Genomic DNA, 23,288 nt, shown 5'->3' with positions numbered 1-23,288 from the left:
AAAATGAGCTAAGGTTTAATACCTGCTTTTGTCCTTTTCTGAAGTGCAGCCACCATGAATTGCTTAATTAACTCATTAGGGCCCTAAGCCAAGCAGGTATGTAAGCCAACCTTGCCTCTAAGACCCATCATGAAATGGCTGGAACTATCCAAGCCTAAACTCACAACATGTTCTTTTCCATGCTTGAAAAAGGAACACAATGTGAAGTCAAAGTGTGTTTGAAGACAATTTAACACACTATTTTTCTTCATTTGAAAAATGTACATAGATCTCCATTTCATTGCAGAAAGAATCGGCGGTTCGGCTCATTCTTGATTTTTATTAGAAATTATTTGCAGGCCTCTAATTTACTTTAAGATTTCAGGTTGCCTCAGTTTACCTTGTCATCCAGATTCCTTCCACTTAGCCAGAAGTGATATTAAAGCTGGCAGCAAATGTTACGGAGCTCTATTACTTCTCTTGTCTTTTGCTGTAAAAACTTTCTCTGGAGTACAGGTTTTTAGTGTTTTGTTGTTTTACTTTTTACTGGTTTACTTTTTTATTGGCAAGTGATAATTAAATTGGAAAGTGGCAGCGAAAAGCATTACTCACAGTGGAAAGTTTATCCTTTGAAGTAAAGGTTCTTAGTCTTTTCTAAGGAAAGAACATAACAAGCAGTAAGACAGGGAAGGAGATCTGTTATCTGAATTAGATACAGCTAGTAAGTAAAATACAGAAACCAAAATAACAAATGGAAAATTGTAAATCACATCCTCCTTTATCTTGGTGGCACAAAAAGGAGCTCAGGAGTATGCTTTGTTTGTGCTAGGAATTTTCTTAGCAATTTTAACAGTTTTGGAAGTTGCTTCTGTGCCCTATAAAATGTGGTAATTTCTTCAGTTAATTGCATCTTAAATTCCAAATTCTGTGGAATAAATCTGCTTTTTCATGCAAGTAAGCTCCAATGGATTAGAAGAATGTAGGAAGAGTAAAAGATGTTGGCTGGAGAACAAAACCCCATTATGCTTCCTACCATGTAGAAAGAGAGATTCCATAATGTTCTATTGTTCCATTTTTTTTGCTTTTATGGAGAAAAAAAATACTCTATGCTTCCCTTCAAGGATAATTGTTAAACATTCTCTTGCTTTTATCCCCCAGAAAAAAAAATTATTAAATATGTTAATCAAAATTATAAATAAATTATAATAAATTAGAAATTATTTTAATTATTTTTGTATTTCTGATACTTTAAAAATATTTCATTATAATAATTTAAATTAGTTTTAGTCCTTTTAAATGTTTTATTCTATTAGCATATCATTTTTTTTTTGTGCAAAGTTATATTTTATTCAACCGACAGGAAGATCTCTTCATCACACAAGTTTAGGTTCTTCTACCATAAGCTGACTTCCCTGTGATTTGCATGTCAGCCTAACCCATTCTTCCTGTGAAATGAAAGAAGGGGGGGAAAAAAAGAGGAAATAATTCTTTTTAATTCTATTATATAGCGACTGTATGGGAGGATAAATGCAGACCTTTTTCTCTGAGTGACAAGTAGCCATAAAGGTGGAGCCAGCAGCATTCCCTGTTCTCCTGGCAGTACCTACATCTAACCTGCTTACTCATATTCAAGGCAGCTACTGGCTTTTATAAAGGGAAGAAAAAATGAAATTCTTTTTTTACAAATACATTCACAAAGTTTAGAAATCTGTCCAGGTGAGGGAGGGAGTATTTCTTAACTATGCCAATAACCATCACTTTTAAAATACTGAAATGAGCAGAAGCATGCTGATTATTTTGTAGTAAATCTCATTGCCAGCAAAGTAAATTCTGCATTCTTAGAAAAATTTTCCTGCTATAAATTTATATATATATATATATATATATATATATATATATATAAGAAGTAGTCTATTGGATTAAGACAAATCAATGAATAGTGTTTCCTTAGGAATTTGATGAGTCCCTTCTTTAAGAGCCTTCCCCCATGTGCTGATTTCTGTAAAGGTTTACCTCGTGTGGTCAATACAAGGGCACTGCACACACCCTCCAGCAGCCATGGAGCCATCATATCCTGCTGTACAATGTGTAATTTATGTGCTGTTTAAGAAAACCTATGTGAACATGGATTGCAGATTCCTATTTTGTATTTCCATTCCAGTATGCTGCAGAGAAATCTGTTTGAGTATTTCACAAAGCTATTTCTGAAGTTTTTTGCTCTCTGGTTCAATTGTATCAGAAGCCAAAACTGATGAGGTATGTGCAAATATCTGAGTTGTCAATCTGACTGAGTACATCTGAAGGCTTATCTTCTTGTTCTCTGAGAACTTCAAGCTCATTTTTTTCTGGATCCAGTACCTTTCTCAAAATGCAGCTTTTGAAGTTAGTGACAAGAGAGATAGAACAGCAAATTGGAAGGGCCATAGAAAGGATCTTGCAGCACAGTAATAACTTCACCTTTTTAGTGTAAGAAATCTTTAAATAGCAATACAGAATTACTCTATTTGGTGATGAATCCCTGAGGCATAGCACCTTGAATGCCTGCATCTAGATGAACCAGGTAATTTTATAGACTCACTGGAAATTTCAGATGGCAACTAAAAAAATGTAAAAATTACATGCACTAGGAAGCCAACCTAGTCTTTATCAGCTTTCAAGGACTTAAAAGACAGACTCCTTCCTCTCATTTTTCTCATGCTTGTTCTTTTTTTCATTCTCTGTGAAGAGATAAAGCATTAAATTAATTTTGAAGATACTCTAATGGCTTACCAGAGTAACATTTACCTGCTCCATGTACAGAGGGTTTCAAGAGCATTTCAAAAGGAACACAGCACAATCTATTTTTCTCCATTCATTGAAAAATTTAAAGCCAGGTTTTGTGACAGGGAAAAAGAGTAAGACTTCATGAAAGTCTTCTAGCTTGGGCTGAAGAATGTGGGACAAAAGGGGTTAACAGAAAAAGCACCGCAACTGCACTTTGGAGATGAGTAATTGTGAAGTGAAAACTCCTGCATCATCACAACCAAATTTAGATAAATTTTCTTTTCAGATGATAAAGGTTCATCATTGACCTGTTCTTCCGTTGCATTATTTGTGCAGCTGCTTGTGTTCCTATTAGTGGTTAGGAGTATTTACATCCTATCTACCTGATTTTACAACACCTTTTATAAAATTCCTTGCAGATAAATCTTGCAGAATAGGTGGAATTTCAGAATGTGGTTTTGAAAAGGTATAAACTCTATCGCATGGTGATTACCACATTGACTGTATAACATAATTTTTTTTAATAATTAAACTGCTCAGATTGGTTTTACCCTCTGCTTGATTGCTGTATGGGTAGCTGTAATTAACCTCTACTGATGTTAATTATGCACGGAGTGGGATCTTAGAGCTGCTGACCATGCAATTTGTTAAACAACTCAGGAGGTGATATGGCTTGCATAGTGTTTCTATGCACTCTTTCAACTCATGGCACAATGTGAAGTCAAAGTGGTGAGAGTTGTGCTTTGAAAAAAGTTGCAGAATTTGTTTGCTCAGTAAAGTCACTGAAGTTCATTTGTCTCAGAGTCAAAATGAGTAAAGGTGTCACCAATATATCTCCATAAGGATCCCACTGTGAAAAACTTGTGTAGTTCATCAAGCCAAATTAAATGTGATTAAATTCCTCAAAGGACTCTTTTGATGAAGGCCCAGTTCCACTAAGAGCCTGTAGCCACAACAGGAACACCATTCCATGTAGTCCCTCTGCACAGGCTTTAGAGATGCTGGCAGGAACCTCAGAAAACACCGAACAGTGAGGACACAGGTATAATCTCTTTCATGTTATACAGGTGTTGGTATTTCAATAGAAAGCTGCTCAGGGAGTTATGCTATGTAAGGATGAAATTTTATAGGTCAGTTTGTAAGATTTTTAAGAAAAATGCTCCATTACCCTACAGAGGATTGACCTCTGTTTCACAGGGATCAAACCAGTTTATCAGTGCATGGCTTCTCCAGTCTGCAAGCAATGCTAGAATTAGAATTGCAAGCAATTCTACAAACACACTTTAGAAACTAGACTGAAGCAGCCCATTTCCTGCTAAAATGAACAAAGTTTAACTGGTTTAAATGTGTGTTTAAATGTGTGTTAAAACAAAACCTCAACCTTATGATTTGTTTGTAAGCAAGTGCAGCAAGAACCCAGGATAGAAGCTCTCCAGTAACAAATGGGAGCTCAAGGATCAGTCTCTATCAGGAGGACAGGAGCCTGTGGGGCCTCTGAAAATTTCTATTATTTGATAATCACTTTATCGAAATATGGTCTTTATCTTCTACTCCTGTTGGATAGGAGGAATAGCTAGGAGTAAAAGTGTTGTGTTTCAGGTGCTGATCTTGTGCCAAATTCTTATGATCCACAGGGCTGTTTAGATTTGTAGAATTCCTCGGTACAAAGAAACCTCTTCAGAGTTAGTCCCTCACTTAAGCACTTTATTGCCATTGAAAATATCAAGCAATCACGTCATAGTTTGGTGTTCCTTGCACACTGACTAAATAGCTTCAATATCACCAGAAAAAGAAGTATCAATGCCTTATTAATATCCTTTCTGCTTATTACCATATTTAATTTCACTGATGGTTTCAAGTAACTTGAATTCATATGCCCAGTGTTATAGTAGGACGAAGCCAATATAATAAAAATTATTCAGAAAAATATATTAGTAATTTCTAAAATATATTTTAAAGTATTAGGGAAGCAAAAGGTTAAAAAACGTAATTAGAGCCAACATGTTTCTTTAAATGAACTAAAAATGGGCACAACTTTATGGATGAAGAAGATTCAAAAAGTTATTTTTCTATAACCTAATCACTCCTACATAACTGCACTGTGTGAGCGTAATAGTGTTCAAGAGCAGTACCATTATTTGTCACACAACAGAAGAGTTTGGCAATAAAGTAAAAAAAAAAAAAACACCACAAAATAGATCCAGTGAATGACTTTTCTCCACAGTTTTCCACCTTCAAGACTCAGAGATAGCACACTGGTGGCTCCTCGTACTTATCCCGTCAGGCCCTGCCACATGGACATGACAGCACTAAGCTCTGCACCTGGACGCCAGGGGCAGCTGCACGTGCCGGCCCCGGAGCTACAATCCGTGCCCGGGCTGCCGAGGGCTCTGCTCCCTGTGCGGACGAGGGGCGGCGGGGGCAGAGCGCGGAGAGCTTTCAGGGACACGTGGGGGATCCGTGGCCGGCACCTTCCGGCCCAAGCCCTTGTCTGCCGCTCCCTTCTGGCCGTGGCAAGAGCCGGCTGCCCTGCCTGGGCCTGCGCAGACCAAGCCAAGCACCTGTGGTAGGGTGTGTTCCCCCCTTGGAGCACAGGACAGAGCCGGATCATCTCTGTCCAGCCGAGAGCCCCACATGTCCAGCCGAGAGACTATCAGAGAGCTGTGAATTCAAAGGCCTTCATGCACACATTAATGCCATCTTCCTTATCTGGTGTGTTTTAGCTCTTGGCAAGATGCGTTTGCTTCTTGCTTGCTGGAAGCCGCTCTGCTCCAGGGCCAGCACCGAGCTGGGCTGTGCGGGCCGGGCACAGACGTGGAGAGTCCTGCCCTGAGCACTTGGCCGGCCTTGGTGTGTCCAGGGCTGCGTTAGACACTCGGGGCAAGGGATTCCTTCCAACCGGGGGCACCTTGCCTGGGGAGGAGGTGGCCCTGGGGCACGTGGCAGCGTCTCCAAGGGCCCCTTGTGACACGCTGCAGCAGGGTCACCGTGGGGCGCAGCGGCACAGGGTGTCGCAGCAGCCCTTTGTGACAGGCGCTGACATAGGTGCCGGCAGCGTCACGGCCACGCCAGAGTGCTCGGTGCACGCGACGGGACAGGACGGGACAGAGCGGTGCTGTGAGGAACCCCCGCACAGCCGGCTCGTTCATTGCTGACCCGGAGCTTTTCCGAGACGTTACTCCTGCGGCTGGCCTCACGGCCAGACCTCGGGACTCGCTGACTCGGAGCTTTTCCGAGGCATCTCCCATCCCTGCGGCCGGTGCCCTCGTGGCCAGGCCGTGGGGCTTGGTGACCTCCATCGTTCACGAGGAGTCTCCTGTCATTGTGGCAGGAGCCCTCGAGAACATAGTGCAGGACTTGCTGTCCTGTCGACTTCCTGAGGCCTCTCTGTCGGAGAGCGCCTGCAAGGCACGACTGTGGCACCCGCTGACTTGGTCTTTCGCCGAGATATCTGTCTTGAAGGTGCCCTCGACGTCGGACAGCGGGATGGCAAGCAGAGTGCTCAGCCTGTTCAGGAGGCTTCCGGGGAAGAGAAAGAACGGCCCTGCAGCTGCCCCGGCGCAGCAGCCTGCGGAGCCGGAGCAGTTGCAGCCGCTGCAGGATGGTGAGTGGCGGAGCTGGGCTGCAGGGCTGGTGCCTGCGGCCAGCCTGGCCCCATCCCATCCCATCCCATCCCATCCCATCCCATCCCATCCCATCCCATCCCATCCCATCCCATCCCATCCCATCCCATCCCATCCCATCCCATCCCATCCCATCCCATCCCATCCCATCCCATCCCATCCCATCCCATCCCATCCCTATGGACATGTCCATGGACAGGATGGGACAGGGGCCGGGACTGCCCCCCCGATGGCACGGTCCCCCGGGCACGCAGAGGGCTGTCCCTGCCTGGGGAGCGCAGGGCTGGCCTGCGTTCTCCGGCCTCTCCCGCGGCCCCTCAGCTCTGGCTGCGCTCCCTCTTTGCCAGATGCAGCCAAGGAGCGGACTCAGGAGCAGGGCCCCACCCGTGGCTGTTTCAGCAGAGCGGCGCAGGTACATGCGGCCATCCCCACCTGGGCCGGGCCTGCTGGCATTGCTCGGCCCGGCCCCGCGCTTGGAGCAGACCACGGAACGTCCCTCTCTTCCCGCCCTTCGTTCTGCTGCAGGCACTGCGGAGGTTCCTGCGTGTTCTGCGCAGGAGGACCAGTGCCACCGTGACTGGGGGCACGGCCGAGCCCGACTCCAGGCCCCGCGAGCTGCGGGCAGAGCCTGCTGCCGGCACAGCGTCCTCAGAGCTCGCTGCAGCCTGTGACCGGGCAGCGGCCGAGGGCAGGGTGGAGGCTGACATGGCCCTGACTGAGGGCATGGCCACCACAAACAGCCAGACTCAGGCCATCCTGAAGATGGACGCCATGACTGCACTGACTGCGAGTCCTGCACCCAGGCTGGAGTTTTGCCAGAAGGGTGCTTCTTCTCCGCAGCAGGCAAGCAGCCTGGGGCCAGGGCTGAAGGCCTCCCAGGATCATGTGGCCCCTCAAGCCATGTCCGCTGGTCCCGCTCAGCCTTTGGGGCCATCACAGTGGGGTGGGAAGGCAAGCACTTCCTGGGGGAAGCCGGGGAAGTTGCTCCCTTGGACAAGCATACCAAGTCTTCCCCATGCCGCTTCCTCCAGGTGATAGCCACAGTCAGGGACATTCTACAGAGACTCGCGTCCTGCGACACTGTGGACACCGAGCTGAAAATGAACATTCTGAGCCTGACTGAAAAATACCCTGCTCACGTGGTGATGAGCCTCCTGCACTGTGCCCCACTCTGTGACAGGTACAGGGCACAACTGCCGCAAGAGCTCGGTGCTCATGGGCCTGTAGGGCCCCTTGCCCTGTACAGCCTGTGCGGTGGGGTCTGCCAGACAGGCAGAGAGCTCTGGGACTCTTGGGCCCCTCTGTTTCCCCAGCCTGCGGCCATGCTCCCTCCCGGCCCCTCAGGGCACCGGGGCTCTGTCACCCGGCCCCATGCAGCTGCACGGGCCAGGGTGCTGACGCACAGGTCTGGTCCCACAGAGCTGCCACAATGATGTGGAGGGCCATGGGCAGCTCAGGAGTAGCCATGGAGGAGGTGCTTCCAGCGCTGCTCTCTGTGCTAGAGAAGCAGCCACCGTACGGCAGGATCTTCTGCAGCGGCGATGAGGCCCTCTTTGCCCTGGCTGTGAGTTTCTGGAGCTGGCCTTTGCTCGCCCTCCAGGTCGCCTGTCCAGCAGCTCTCCATGCTCTCACCACGCTGCAGCTCCCGGCCTGGGCTGAACGCTGGGCTCAGGGCAGGCTCAGGGGCAGCAGGCCGGGTGCCCGCCCTGCGTCTCCCCTCGGGCCCTGCCTCACGGACACCTCGGCACTGAGCGCTGCCTCGGGGGGCTTTGTCTCTTGCAGGCAACTCTGGTGCTCTGGAAGATTGCCCCCATGTCCGAGTGGCACTACGGGCTACTCATTTATTCTCCCCAGCTGCTCGTGGATCTGCTCTGGCAAATTTTCACTACCACAGAGCAGATGCCAGAGGACATTGAGACCCGGAGCTTCTGGAGAGTGTGCTGGGAGGATCACTGCATTCCCAGCGACCCCAACAGGTCCCCGTCGCCCTGTCCTTCCCATGCCCCCTGTGGCCAGGGCCAGTGCTCCCAGCGTGACCTTGGCCTTTGCTCGGCACACAGGTTTACGGCGAAGACCATGAAGGCTCTGCTCTCCCGCTGGGCTTTGACAAGAAGCTCGTGGCTCTGGAGCACACGCAGGTCTGGGACAGCCTGCTCTGTGCTGACACCCAGCACGAGGCAGCGGGCCTGCTGGCCAGGCGAGACCCCCTTCTCCCCGCCGCCACCACCAGCATTTGTGCCCTGTGCCCGGAGTGCCCCAGGCAGTCCCCGCGGCTGTAAGCGAGAGGGCCTTGCCACCGAGGGACGGCCGAGCAGACTGCCAAAGCCTGGGAGAGGAGGATGCCCAGGAGCAGCCGCCTCCCAAGGGGCCCGTGTCCCCTTGCAGAGTAGAGTGCTGGGGAAAGATCAGACCTCTGTCAGTCACTCCTGGGAGAGGTTTGTCTGCCGGCTCAGGGCCTTGGTGCCTTTCTCCCCTGCCAGGGAGATGCGCCGTGGCTTGAGCCCCCTGTGTCCCCACATGGCCTCACACCTGCTCAGCCTGCTCATCGGGAAGCAGCCACGCGGGGATCTGCCTGCCCTGGCGTTCTTTGTGGAGGTGAGCCTGATGGCCAGCGCTGCCTGGCTGAGCTGCCTCCCAGCTCTCTGGCCTCTGCTAGCTGCAGCCGCCTGGGACGCTGCCCGCGCCTGCTGCTGCTGCCGGGGCCCGGCCCTGTGCGGCTCCGGGCTCCTGCCGGCCAGCTCCCCCGTCACTGCCCTGTGTCTTTCAGCTCCTGGAGTGTCTGGACTTGAGCCAAGACGGTCCCAGTGCCCTGTGGGTCGTATCCAGGCACCTGCCGAGCGAGTGCAGGGACAGGCTGCGCCTGCAGCTCAGAGGCCTCATGGTGCTCAGCAAGGAGCCCTCGCTGGTGAGAAGGGGGCAGTGGCTGAAGCCGCACTGGCAGCGTGGGGCGGGGGAACACGGGCCTTTGGCCTTGGCTGGGCTCTGGCAGCAGAGGCAGCTGCTCCCAGCTCTCCTGCCTCCCGCTTCAGCTGCCCCAGTGCCCTGAGCAGCTGTTGGTGCTGCAGCCGTTCGTGGCCTCACAGCACGGCCTCGTCTTGCGCACAGGGCGGAGGAATACGCGACCTCTATAAACACCTCCTGGAGCAGCTGGCTGATCCCGATGCAGAGATGGTCTGGATGACCCTCTCCGTGCTCACGCACGTGCTCCAGGAAAAAGACCTCAACATACCCAGCACCACCGCCCTGAAGCTGGCTGAGCCCCTGCTGCCACACTTTGACAATGTAAGGCTCTGTGCCCCCAGCCAAGGGCACTGGACGCTGCCTGGAAACCTTGTGCTCTCTGCAGTTTTGGGCCTTTGCCGCAGTGGGCCTGGAGCAGTTGGTGCCTAGGACTTTTCCTTTCCTTCCAGGACAACAGCCAGGTGCAGCTGCTCTCCATTCAGCTCTTCAGCAAGGTGATGTAGCTGGTAGTGGAAGAGGGGCAAGAGCCTCTCACGAGAATTGTGAGCCAGAGCCTGCTCCCTCTGTTCCTGTGCTGGCACGATGAGAACCTGCACGTGGCCAAGGTGAGCTTTTGTGGGATGCTGCCGCAACCCTGAGAGGGGGCTCGGCCACCTCCTGCCCTGGCGCCTGGCAGGCTCCAGCCTCCCCCCCCGGCCTTGGCACAGGGACACGGGTCCTGTGCCCTGGGCTCTGGTGCCACCGGCGGCTCTCTGCTCCTCTCCAGGCCTCTCACGAAGCCCTGCTTTGTGCGGCACGCTTCCTGAGGAGGACGGACCTCGAGGAGCTGCTGACGAAGGAGGAGAGGATGAAGTTCGCCCAGAGTGTGGTAAGGACAGCCCAGAAGCCCCAGCCGCAGGCTGGAGAAGCCCCCTGGCCCCGGTGCTCAGCGTGGGTCGCCTGGGGCCGCCACAGGCTCTGTGTTGTTCAGGGGTGGCCGGAGCGCTCATGACGGGGCAGAAGGAGGAGCTCCAGGTCTTCGCTGAGGGTGAGTGAGGGCAGCCGCGGGCCAGCGGGGACCGCCGGGGGCAGCTGCACATGCCGGCCCCGGAGCTACAATCCGTGCCCGGGCTGCCGAGGGCTCTGCTCCCTGTGCGGACGAGGGGCGGCGGGGGCAGAGCGCGGAGAGCTTTGTGCAGGGACAGGCTGCGCCTGCAGCTCAGAGGCCTCATGGTGCTCAGCAAGGAGCCCTCGCTGGTGAGAAGGGGGCAGTGGCTGAAGCCGCACTGGCAGCGTGGGGCGGGGGAACACGGGCCTTTGGCCTTGGCTGGGCTCTGGCAGCAGAGGCAGCTGCTCCCAGCTCTCCTGCCTCCCGCTTCAGCTGCCCCAGTGCCCTGAGCAGCTGTTGGTGCTGCAGCCGTTCGTGGCCTCACAGCACGGCCTCGTCTTGCGCACAGGGCGGAGGAATACGCGACCTCTATAAACACCTCCTGGAGCAGCTGGCTGATCCCGATGCAGAGATGGTCTGGATGACCCTCTCCGTGCTCACGCACGTGCTCCAGGAAAAAGACCTCAACATACCCAGCACCACCGCCCTGAAGCTGGCTGAGCCCCTGCTGCCACACTTTGACAATGTAAGGCTCTGTGCCCCCAGCCAAGGGCACTGGACGCTGCCTGGAAACCTTGTGCTCTCTGCAGTTTTGGGCCTTTGCCGCAGTGGGCCTGGAGCAGTTGGTGCCTAGGACTTTTCCTTTCCTTCCAGGACAACAGCCAGGTGCAGCTGCTCTCCATTCAGCTCTTCAGCAAGGTGATGTAGCTGGTAGTGGAAGAGGGGCAAGAGCCTCTCACGAGAATTGTGAGCCAGAGCCTGCTCCCTCTGTTCCTGTGCTGGCACGATGAGAACCTGCACGTGGCCAAGGTGAGCTTTTGTGGGATGCTGCCGCAACCCTGAGAGGGGGCTCGGCCACCTCCTGCCCTGGCGCCTGGCAGGCTCCAGCCTCCCCCCCCGGCCTTGGCACAGGGACACGGGTCCTGTGCCCTGGGCTCTGGTGCCACCGGCGGCTCTCTGCTCCTCTCCAGGCCTCTCACGAAGCCCTGCTTTGTGCGGCACGCTTCCTGAGGAGGACGGACCTCGAGGAGCTGCTGACGAAGGAGGAGAGGATGAAGTTCGCCCAGAGTGTGGTAAGGACAGCCCAGAAGCCCCAGCCGCAGGCTGGAGAAGCCCCCTGGCCCCGGTGCTCAGCGTGGGGGGCTGGCAGCTGTGCCCCTGCCCAGCGCCGCACCCGGGGCCGCCAGCCTGCGCCCCGCACGCCGCTCCCTGCCCTGGGCCGTGCGGGCCGGCTCGGCCGGTGCTGGGCGCAGCGAGAGCCCGGCCGAGGGGCAGAGCCCGCGCCGAGCCTTCCCTCTCGGCGCTCCCCGCAGCTGCTGCAGGACCAGAGCCGAGCGGCCGAGCACGTGCGCCGGGCCCTGCCGCGCCTGCAGAGCCCGCAGAGAGCCGGCCGTCAGGATCATCGGTGAGCCACGAGCCCGGCGTCCCTCCCCGCCTCCCGGCCCGGCAGCCGTTTTCCTTTCTTCCTTCAGTTCCATGGTTTCAGTAAATTCTTACTGATACTTCCTATTAGGAGCAATCCTAAACACTGGTCCCCTGTTGATCATTCTTTTCCTGGCAAATTGTGCTGACTTCGTAAAAGTGGCTGTCATTGGGCAGGGATACTCTTTCTTTGTCAGCTAGAATGAACAGCCCAGTGCCAGGACTGCTGGTTAAGTAATCTGCAGTACCAGGTACTGGTTTTTTTGCATGTTGCTCTTTTATATACGCATCACATATACAATGCATGTGGATTTCAAGAATTATATAAACAGCATTTACAAAGTGTTAGAGTAGCTAGTGATTTCCCCAAGGCACCTGTCTGAGGTTTCTAAGCAGAATTTTAATTTCCCTTCTGTATCTTTGAGCTTCTTTTCAGATGATTTGAAATAAGTAATAAATTGGCTGGGACTGCTGTGAAGGCTCTTGCTAAACACCTTGGTTAGTAAAATCTTGGGAATCCATGATCTGCCTTTAGGGCAAGGCCTGGCTACTGGAATCTTTCTGTGTCACCTTTACAAAGATAACTAAGTCCCATCTTAAAAGCCCTTACTATGGAAGCACCCCAAAGGAAGTACACCTTTCTTCAGGAGCTCCCTCTGTCACCAAGCAGACCAAGTCCTGGGGTGACATCCAGGTTTAAGTACTCTATTTTTCACTTGGATTAGGTAGGAAGGCCAGATACAGCATCTTATCAGCAACAGCAAGCCTGATCATATTTACTTGCAGAACTACTTCAGCTGTCTCCACACATCAGTGTCAAGCATAGCACAGCCTTGAGCGCTGGGTTTCAAAGACAGAGCAGTTGGTTTTAGTCTAAAAGTGAAATAACATTAATAAAGAAGAAAAAAAAAAAAAGATAGCTTTTCTTCCAGCTTCTGAAACTGTATTTCAGGCTTCTATAATCAGATTCCTTAGCCAGGGAAATTAGTTTTCTTACATCATATCCAGGAATGTAAACATTTCTTTATGCAGGGTCTTACATGTGAAATACGGATTAGATCACAGTCTAAGGCATTTAATTGTCTTTCCAACAGAGCTTTGGGGATGAGTTTTAGTTTCACCCACTTATAAGTCCTAAATCCTCCACAGACCTCACTGAATTTTGTCACTGGGGGAAAAAGAGTCTAAGATTTCACCTTGATCTCTTGATTAGTAGTTTACAAAGTTTAATATATTACCTAAAGTTGATTTATTTGATGATTAATTTAATACTTCTAGTTCATGTTAACTTTGAATGTAAGTTTAAGTTTCAAGCTTTTGAAGCACTTTTGAAAAAAAAAATTAGTGTTTTTAATAGTCATCTCTCATGGCTCCAAATCCAATCCATGCTAGGCCAGAGACCTTTACTTTGTCAATACAATTCTAAGTGAGGATAAAAACCAGAAATTGAAAATCTTTATCAGCAATACCTGTACCAAGATGGGTCACAAGTTTATTCCAGTCTGTCATAATGTGAAATGAGAACTGAACAAATTGTTTTATTAGGGAACTTCAAAATAGTCCACATACAAATAAAGAAAACAGCACGTGGTAATTGCAGGTGTTTGGAACATACTATATTGGTCCTTATTTTTCAACTATTTTTAAACATGAAAATGTGCCTTGTGTAACTTTTTTATTTATTTTGCCGCTTCCTACTACACAACTGACAAGTTCATCAAACAAAAAATGCTGCAGCTTTTCTTATCTGGGCTGTTTAATATCTCACTTATTTGAGTAGAATCCAAATTTAAGCCTAACCATTTTTAGCAGTTTTCAATCATTAACAAATTTATTAAAAGCAGAAAGAAACTTTTTAGCCTACCATGTAATTTAAGGAAAGTAATTAAGTATATTACAATCAATTATTCAGTTTGCTAACTTGGGAGATGCTCAGGCAGCTTTCTTTCTTTGCTGCTCTCACACTCCTGAGCTCACACTGGTGTAAATGCCAATGCTCCATGTTTGCATTGAGAAACATTCTCTGTGTATGAATATTGGATGGAAAGGAAATAAAAACAAATACTAGGCTGAGTTCTTGTATAGAAAAGAAATAAAAGTTAAACTAAGCTATCCCCAAAGCCCACAATTTCATCTTCAAACAATGAAAGTCAAGCTACACAATTATTAAAAGGAAGCTTCTTCTGAAAAAACTGTATGCATATTTTAATATTTATAAGTATTTTATGAATAGGTGATGTAAGAGACATAAATATTGCAAAGCAACTGAGTCCACCTCTCAAAGTAACAGTTATTTCGCTACCATTTAAACATATATTTTATTGCTTTGCTATCTAACCAATCTGTAGGGTTTTTTACTTCAAAATTGCTCTTCTATCAATTAATAATACTTAATCTCTTAATAAACTTTTCAAAAATCACTGATGGATATTAATTTGCTGCCAAAACCTTCTCCTCTAATTTTAACAGATAGAAAGGTGAATTAGTCTTGGCCCTTTCCCAAAGTGAGAGCCAGCCACTTTAATGATAAATAAGGAAGAGGAGAGCAGAATTTTTTGTCTTCCAGTATGGCATGTTCGTGTCAGGCATATCCAGTCCAAATTAACTTTATTTTTGTGTCACTGCAAATCCTGATTGGTCTGTGGTTGTTTAAATAACATAAATGGAAATCTATTAAACAACATATTATATTTGGGGGAGGTGGGGGAGACCCCAAACAGATAGAGTTAAATGTCTACATCTGCATGAAATGGCAGAGTTCAAGTAGGAACAGTTTTGCACCTCCTTATTTTTGTTAGAGACCTTAAGAAATGGGAATAGTTTAATATATGATGCCTATGTTGTACTGATTGAAGACATTATTTGTTGTTTATTTAAATATTGATTAAAAATATTAAAAAGGAAACCTTAAAAATAGACAATATGTCTCCAAGAAAGAGCAGAACCTGCTGGGGATACAGCAGCACCATGAAACAAATGTGGTCTGCTTCCATGCTAAAATGAACAGGAACTAAATCAACAGCTTTAGAGTGTTTAAGATGTATATCCTGCCTGCCAAGGCTTAGCTGCTGAATTAAATCTATTGCTGAGGCTGTCCAGTGTGTCTATATTCTATGCTAATTATAAAATAACAACCTGGATTTTCAAGGGAACCTCAGTGTGGCTCTGTAACTGTGGTCCCAGCTTTAAGCAGGTAAATATTGTTGACATTAATGAAGGGGATGTCTGCACTGCTGATCAGAGCCAGCTCTGGCCCCAGAGCAGAGACCTGTGCTCATCTGGGGCCTCTTCAGCTGACCTGAAGGTTGATCTCAGCCGCTTCTCCCCAGTGTTTCTACTTTCTGAACAGTTTTCAACCATGGTTTTTGAGACTGTCAATGCTATAAAAGCTTGTGCAGAGATGAAGGTTGTTGATGATAACCATACATTTCGAGAAAAACAGATTTTGTCATTTCTGTTAAAGCTGATTAGAAATGTTTTGACAGAATCTGGTCAGATTAATTAAATTCAAAATTAGCTGAATACAGTAAAAATAAGCAGTTGGTCTCATTTGACCAAAGCTGAAAAAAAGGTACAAATTCCCAGGAGACTGGAAGCTGTGTTTCCAAAGTCCACTGATGGGCCATGTCCAGAAAGTCCCACAGATCCATTTAAGCTCTCCACAGGCTGTGCCTGCTTTAAAAATTAGGATTAATCAACCTCACTACAAATCAAGTACATACAGTTGGCTAGCCAAAAACAATAGAAGAAAAAAGAAAATAACCCATCCATAATCAGCTCACAGTTTAGGGAAAAAAAGTGAAAATTATAGCTTTATTTCAGTAGTAAGGTTTAGGAGGTGAATATTCTGCCTGTACATGTATGATTCTGAAATAATGGCATTAAAATTAACAGTGCCCAAACCCTTGGCACACTTCTGTCAATACATCTCTACCAATTCAGAGCTTCTGATGGTTGGGCTTGGTGTTTTAATCTAGCCATTGTCAATTCCACTTCTGTTTTTATTAATCATACCAGTGATGTCTGAATAACTAACTCCAGAGAAATTGGATTTAAGGGTTAGTATTAAAGAATAGAATGTACAAGTATGAAACTCATGAGCAGGAAGATATATATTGGTTCTTTTTAGGTGATATGTATTGCTGCATACACCTTCAAGGTATCTGTGGGCAATTTAAGGGTGTTTTCTGGCGGCTGTCACTGGTATCATCCATCAGAACAAGAGCCCTGGCCAGTGACACTTTGCTCAGGTGCTGAAGGGATATGGATTTTAATTCTGAGCAGCTTTATATGACAAATAGAGGGAGGGATGAATGCCAGAAAAAAAAAAGATCCATGATAGAGCTTGCACTTATAAATAATTAAGCCATTTTTCTAGTAAAAGCAGCAGCTGGACTGTTACTGTAGTTGCTGCACAGAATTCTTCCCAAGTTCAGTGTACTGTTTTACCACGTCTCTTCAAGCAAATCACCATGGGTGTCATTGAGTGGGAATTCTGGGATTGCAAACACTGGACTTCTGCTGGGATCTGAGATGTGTTGGAACAACTTTTTGCTTTGCTTCCTTTTGGCCTCCTTTTTTGTTGCATACAACAAAGCACCTTGATAATACGCTCAAGAAACCATACTTGTATCATCAAAAATGTGCTCTGAGGATGCAGGGGAGGGGAGAACTACAATAATTTGCCTGAAAACATCCATCATTTCCTGAAGAAGGGAAAAATTAATTTTGGCAGACCTGGCAGCATCCACAGGTATCTACCCCTGTGTTAAATGCAGAGCTTAAGGTCCTTTAGCTGCCTGACATTTTTTACCTCCTCTGGATATTTTACTTTGTCCTCTCATTTAGCTCTTTGGCTGCCAGGTTCAAAATCAAACAGATTTACTTAGGAATTTAATAAAGAGATCTTTGTTAACCACATTTACCTGACTTGATTACAGTAAACTCTAAACTCCACAGCAGATTAGGAAACATCCCCATGACCAACCTGATAGGCTGGAGGAAGCACTGCTGATAACAACATATGACTGCAAGGGCATTTTAATTTACATCAGCATGAGGAAAAACCATCACCAAAATAAAGAAGGGATGAAGGATACTGTGCTTCAGCAACTCCTCCTAGGCTCCATTTTTAAGTCAGGGATGCTGTTGCTGACCATGCCCTGTGTGATCCCAGGAGGAATGTGGTTGTTTCCATAGCCATGGGATGTTTTAGCTGAGTGGTGCAGACACAGATTGCACTTTCACCCAGAAAGGGGAGCTTTTAACACAACTGGAGATTCTCTGCAAGTACATCTCCAAAAAGAAATAATTGAAGCCATCACTGGTCTGGTATCAGCTGGAATACAGCATGGATAGTAGCCTCAGGCTCGGTATTCTATACTTAGAACTTAAAACTAGAAAATTGCTGAGCTTCAGACTGTACCATCACCTAAAGGCTTCCACTGCTCCAGTATGAGAGAGTTTGGGGATTACTGGTGGCCTTTGCCAGGGAATGCAGCACAGGGGACCCTTCTCTAGCACTCAGAAATGGAAGAAGTTTACAAGATTCTGTCACACATGGGTTTTTAGGAAGCCTCTACAAGAAATTACATTTCCCTGCTGAAAATTTGTAAGACTGTTTTTCCTACCCCATGAGTCTTTGATGAGATATCACAATTGGAATATTACACTCAATGGCACAATATTAAACATGCAGCTTTTTAGTTTAATCCTGGAAGCCCTAAGTAGAGAAAGATGCCTTGAATAAAAACAAGATTTCACCTTGAAAATAAAACAAATTGCTAAAAATAGTGGGGGAGGAGAAGAGAAAAGAGAAGAAACAGACCTAATTTCAGCTCTCCTGTTAAAGGAGGACTAATTTTTAGGAATTCTGAGAAAGCAGCCACTGATTCTGAAAATCATAATCTACCATATAAATTTAGCAATTTCCTCATGGGTATTGGATGCAGAGTTTATTATGTTTTTTGCTTTTAACATAATAATCAATTGGAATTGTTGCTTGTTGAAAGCATTCTGTTTCTCTTCTGAACTAAATTTAGATTATTGGCACTCTTATAAGGAAAGCTGTAAGAGAAATTGATTAAAACAAAAGGAAAGGCATTTTTAAAATAGGATGCTTGGGTCTTCCTTTGAAATCATGTATATTTTAATGAAAAAAATCAGTATGTGTTTAAAATACCCAATGTGCTGATTTATTCCATGCAGAAAATATGCTGTAGCATATTCTGAATTATTTTAAGTAGGTAAAAAAATGGAAATTCTGTCAGGTTAGAAGCTGCATTTTCTGATTTTCATTCTGAATTTAAATAGTAAAAAATAGCAGGAAAGAAATTCTTTCCGTAGAAGAGAAAATTCCATTTCAGATATCTACAGTCTGTAGGTCTGCACAAATGAAGCTGCCTCCCCTTATAACAGAGTGGCAAAAAGGATGTGCTTTTAGGTTGGCTTGTTCCAGTTTGTGCCCAAGGACTCTGTGTGACCTTTAAGTTGGGGTGAGGGCAAGAGGGAAAGGCCTGGGCAATGTGGTTGCTGTGGAGGGAAGGGAGCAGCTTCTATCTGGGGATGTGTCCAGCATGGAAGGGTGTTGGGGAATGTGAGGATGTGAGAATAGCAGAGGAAGGAGGAGGACCAGGAGCAAAAGTCTCAAGGTGGCAGGAGGAGGGAGCCTTTCCTTTGGATTTCTGTGGCTATAAAACCCAGGAAGCTGCAGGGAGCTGCTGAACTAGAAAATAATACTGGAGGGATTCACTTACCTTTCAAGGACAGAAGCAAGAGGAGTGTTTTTCAAACCTTTTTAATATATCTTTCCACTACATTTCCTATTTAATGTGACACCTTGTTATAGTTTATTATTTTACTGTTCTGATAAATATGTTTTGATATTCTTTGGCACATTTGCTTAAAAAAGTGGAAAAAAAAAAAGTGTGAACAGTTGGTGGTTGAGCAGGTGGCCAGAAAAAAACTGGTTTTTTCCTGAGATGTGCTGAGTTTTTATCCTCATCACCCTCTGAGGCATCGTGGCAAATAACACCAGCAGCAAGTAATACTCGTCACCCAAGCTAAAAAATAATAATGGCTATCAAACTCTGAATTGGAACTTTCTACTCTTCAAACTCAGTAAATGAAGGTTTTTCTGTATGAAACTGTGAAGTACTTTCAATGTAATCCTTCCTCTCTCCCAGGTGTCTTCCTTTTGTTCTGTCCTTTGTCTCTTGCTCAAACACTGTCTGTACTGTATGAGGTGTGTTCCCATTCTTGCCTGCAGAACATCCTGGTAAGATTACAGTGATGGGCCCTTGGAAACAGCTCCAGATCCTCCCGTTATGATACCAGGAATCCATTCTGAGCAACTCCATAAAGAATCCTCAGAAAGAAAGGTGGCTTGGTCAGAGCCCACCTCACCTTTGAGAGCAGCCTAAATGTGTGATTGTTCTTGGTAATAGTGGTTTCAACATTCTTTCTGTTCCTTTGGAAATGGAGAAAAGGGGAAAAAAAATTTTTTTTGAAAGATACGACTACCATAAGGAGACCAGTTTATCTACTTGATTTATAGTAGCCTGAAAAGTCTGTACAAAGAAAGCAAGAGCCTGGTAAACAAAAGAGACATCTCAAGGTTGTGCATTTATGGTTCACTTGTGCTGAGGTACAAGTGAGAATATAGGGGAACTTAGCCTGGCAGAGAAAAACACCTTCCTAAACTATGCTTTAGGCTGGATCTCAACATCTGTGACCTCTCCTAAGTCCTTAGCACCTTTTTAAAAAATTAAGGATGCCCAGACTTCCATGAGAATTAGTCAGTAGTTCCTGTGATGAGGCAGTACTTGCATAAGAGCAGCTCAGCGTTCAGAGGAATATCACAGAAGTGCACAAACCCTCTTAATTTGTGCCACTGATGAAACAGCAGTGAGAGGACCCCGTTTGGCAGCAGAGAGGTCAGCAACGTGTTAGTTTATTGTATTCTTTCCCCAGTTACTTAGAATCTCTCTCAGTCCGAATAACAGAGTGCAGTTGTCCGAAACACGGCCTGTGCCCGAGCAATAAATGCCACTGAGAGGCATTTATTCCATTTATTCCACTATTCCATTTATTCCACTGATTGCCATCTTCCCAACAGTGACAGTCTTAGGAGCAGCAGCAGCCATGAAGCCTGTGCATCCCAACAATGCTATGTGATTAACAAATTGATAAGCTAATACATATCTCCTAGCCATTTTTTCTGTGGGGTTTCTTTTGCGACATTGTCACTCAGTTACAGGAACTGAAAGAAATTATTTGGGAAGTGTCATGAAGTGTTAATATTTTTGTAATATTTTTATGGTTGAATGGCTCAGAACACAAACTGAGTCAGAGTACTTTTTGATACTGATGTACCTTGAAGGGCAGTTTGCATCTGTGACTTTTATCATGTATCATTTTACTGATCACCATAAGTAAAAACAGAAAAAACACAGTCACCAAAAAATTCAATTGGCTGTTATGAAGAAATAAAAGTCAATTAAAGAACTGTAACATTAAATAAAAGGATGTATTTCTTTTCTGGTCATAAAAAGGACGTAAATAATTAGTCCCTATACTTCAGAGTTTTAGCGGGAGAGATTTCTTTTCAAAGATAAGTTGGTTTTTGTTCAAATACATCCTAAAATACAGCCACAAAATGACATTGAGTTTGCCAACAGTTTCAGAACCTTTCCACTCAGGAAGAAGAGGAATAGTTTGGCCATTCGGGTTGTGTAACTTTCCCCACCTGTACCAAGGTCATATTCTCTACTTAGTGTACAGTATCTCTGGAGTTTTCCTTTTTTTCTTCTGAAAGGAGTTTCTTAGAGGAAGAAAAACCCCTTATCTGTTCTTTTCGTGGCACTAAGTAGCTCGTTGCTTTCTTTTTGTTCTCAGATGTTGACCAGTCTCACTTTATTGCAGGAATGAATAAGGAAATGCCACCCTCTTGTTTTCAGAAGTGAAAGGCAGGAGTGGGGATTCAGCAGGACAGCACTGGCCCCCGGGGGCTCAGGATGCTCTTGGCTCAGCACCCGTCTTTACATGCTTTGCTAAGATGAATTTACAGGCCACTTTTTTTAGGATCCTGTAATTTCTCTATTACAGGTGCTTCCAAGCAGGTCCATAAGTATATTTCTGGGGAATGAGAAGTTTATGAGAAATGAGAAGGTGATTTCCAGGAGAAAATTAAAAACGATTTATTCATGGCCAGGCAGAGAAAAGAAGGTGCTGTATGTCACCATGACTGCCTTTGGAAACCTCCTCCTCCTCCTTCTGTTCTTGCCCTGCACAGTACCTACATCAGCACTTGATGTTTCTTCTGCACAGGTCCCCAGGAGACACACAGATGTAGTTAAACTTTTATAAACCAATTGGCAAAGGTTAAGAAGGCTAAGCCAGGCTTGCTGTTGCATCTTGGTCAAGAGTATTGCTTTTCCTATAGATCAGCTGCTATGAAAATAAATACCTGGGTTTTCCAATGACCGAGATTCTTTTTTATTTATGCTTTTTAATTTTTCCCTTCCTGTGGTCTTCACCAGCAGTATTTGAACCCCCTGATATGCAGCATTTACCTCACAGGAGAGCCATCATTTTCCTCTGGGATGCTCTTATTACAGCCTTCCCAACCCCCCCTGGCATTTTACAGCTTGAATTCTGCTCATCCAGTCTGACCACAGATTTAAATAGGAGTAGAAGTAATGACATCAAAAGGCATCCTTACACTTGTGGCAGCCAGTCCATCCCTTACAATGACAAGCTTTACCGAATCAATTTTTCAAAAGGGTGTGGGATCAGAGCTTTTAACCTCTGGCACACAGATTCTGAAGACTAAGTTGACTATGGACCACTAAGTTCACTAAAGCTGAATGACAGTAGGCTTATACTTACTGTATGTACCTTCCCAGGAAAACAATTAAGAAAACTCAAATGAAAAAAACTGAAAACTGCTGGTGCAAGACAATATTTCTGTGTTTGCTTAAGATCTGCTGATCTGACTGGAAACTTGCTGCACTTGGAGCCTTTTGTAATAAAACAAAAGAGCAAAAATTGTGCCATTTGATCATTATTTCTGTGCTTTCTCTCTTTCCCTCAGCATTTTCTGAGTAAGTCTGCTGCCCCATAGCGTTTTTCCAGTGTTTTGTTCATAAGTGTCTCAGGTAATTGTAGACCCCTATTCAGCCATTAAAAATGTTTTCAGAACAGTGTTTATTGGTGACACTAGCCTGAAACATGCAGGATCTTCCCAGAGAGTTACCTGGGATCCCCCTTGGTGTGTGGCGCCTGAAGGAAGCTCAACTCCTTGCCCTCCAGCCCACGGGACAGCACCTTGTGCTCGTGGATGGCGTGGGGAAAAGGCAAAGCTGCAAGAGGAGCCCTGAAGGAGCACTGTGCTCTCCTCCTGCAGATCCACCAGCTCTTGGGAAGCCTTCACCTTGCACAGTCTGCTTCTCCACTTGGGAAGGCAAGGACAGGGACTGGAAAGGTAACAAAATACAGCTACTCGCCTCCTAAAGGTAATTAGAAAATAAAAATCAATATTGTAATTTTCACACAACAGTGAAAGAGATGTTCCACTTTTTGCAGAGATGGCCACAGAGCTCGTATCTAATGTGATGCTCAGAAGACTCATATCTTTAATTTGGACTTCATTTACCTTCCAGGAAATGAGTGGGATTACAATTCTGTAATTGTTGGTCAGCATGCAACTAAAGTTTCTGTGCTTCACCAGCCACCAAGCATTGGTTGTTATTACAGCTTGTCATACTTCCATTCCTCTGGAAAAATTTCACAGATCAGTAAGTTGGTGCCATGAAAGCAGGATTCCCTGGATATCTGTAAGGATCTCTTCACAATCTGTGGAACCAGCTATATGAAAGAGTTCACTTCTGGAGAATTTCACCTTAGCTGTGCAGAGAATTTTCAGGCTTTGTGCTAGAGCTCTGCTAATTGTTTGCACAGTTAATTAAACTATGGGTGAGGTATTTGGTTAAATATCCATGTGTAATGCACATATTGACTGTTTCAAGGTGAATACTTTTCTAAATCATGAGCTATTGAATGTTGACTCACTGTGGTCCATTTTCTCTAATTGGCTTGAAGCTCCTCTCTATTGCCTGTTATGATAGAAGGTGTTTTCACCCCCACTAAAACATTACTGTCTCTAAATATGAACATTAGTGGGTGTGTTGTGAATCGCTGTGCAGGAAGGAGACTGTCCTGGGTACACATTTGAGTTGGGAATTGGTTGGGGTGCACCTCACTCACATTGTGGAAGTGCAGCACAGGGTCTGTCTCTCTCATGAGCTCCAGGTGTTTCTTTCTTCCAGGACCCTGACTATGTAAGCAAAGGGTTTAGAAAGGTCTTTTTTTTTTCTTCTTCTGGATGAAATGACAACCAAATTATACATTTTTTTAGTAAACCTCTGCAAGATTCTTCACTGTGCAGCAGTAGT

Source organism: Onychostruthus taczanowskii, unplaced genomic scaffold, assembly GCF_017590055.1.
Source record: "Onychostruthus taczanowskii isolate IOZ18803 unplaced genomic scaffold, ASM1759005v1 scaffold20, whole genome shotgun sequence".
Taxonomy (NCBI): Eukaryota; Metazoa; Chordata; class Aves; order Passeriformes; family Passeridae; genus Onychostruthus; species Onychostruthus taczanowskii.
Note: the sequence above shows the minus strand (reverse complement) of the source record.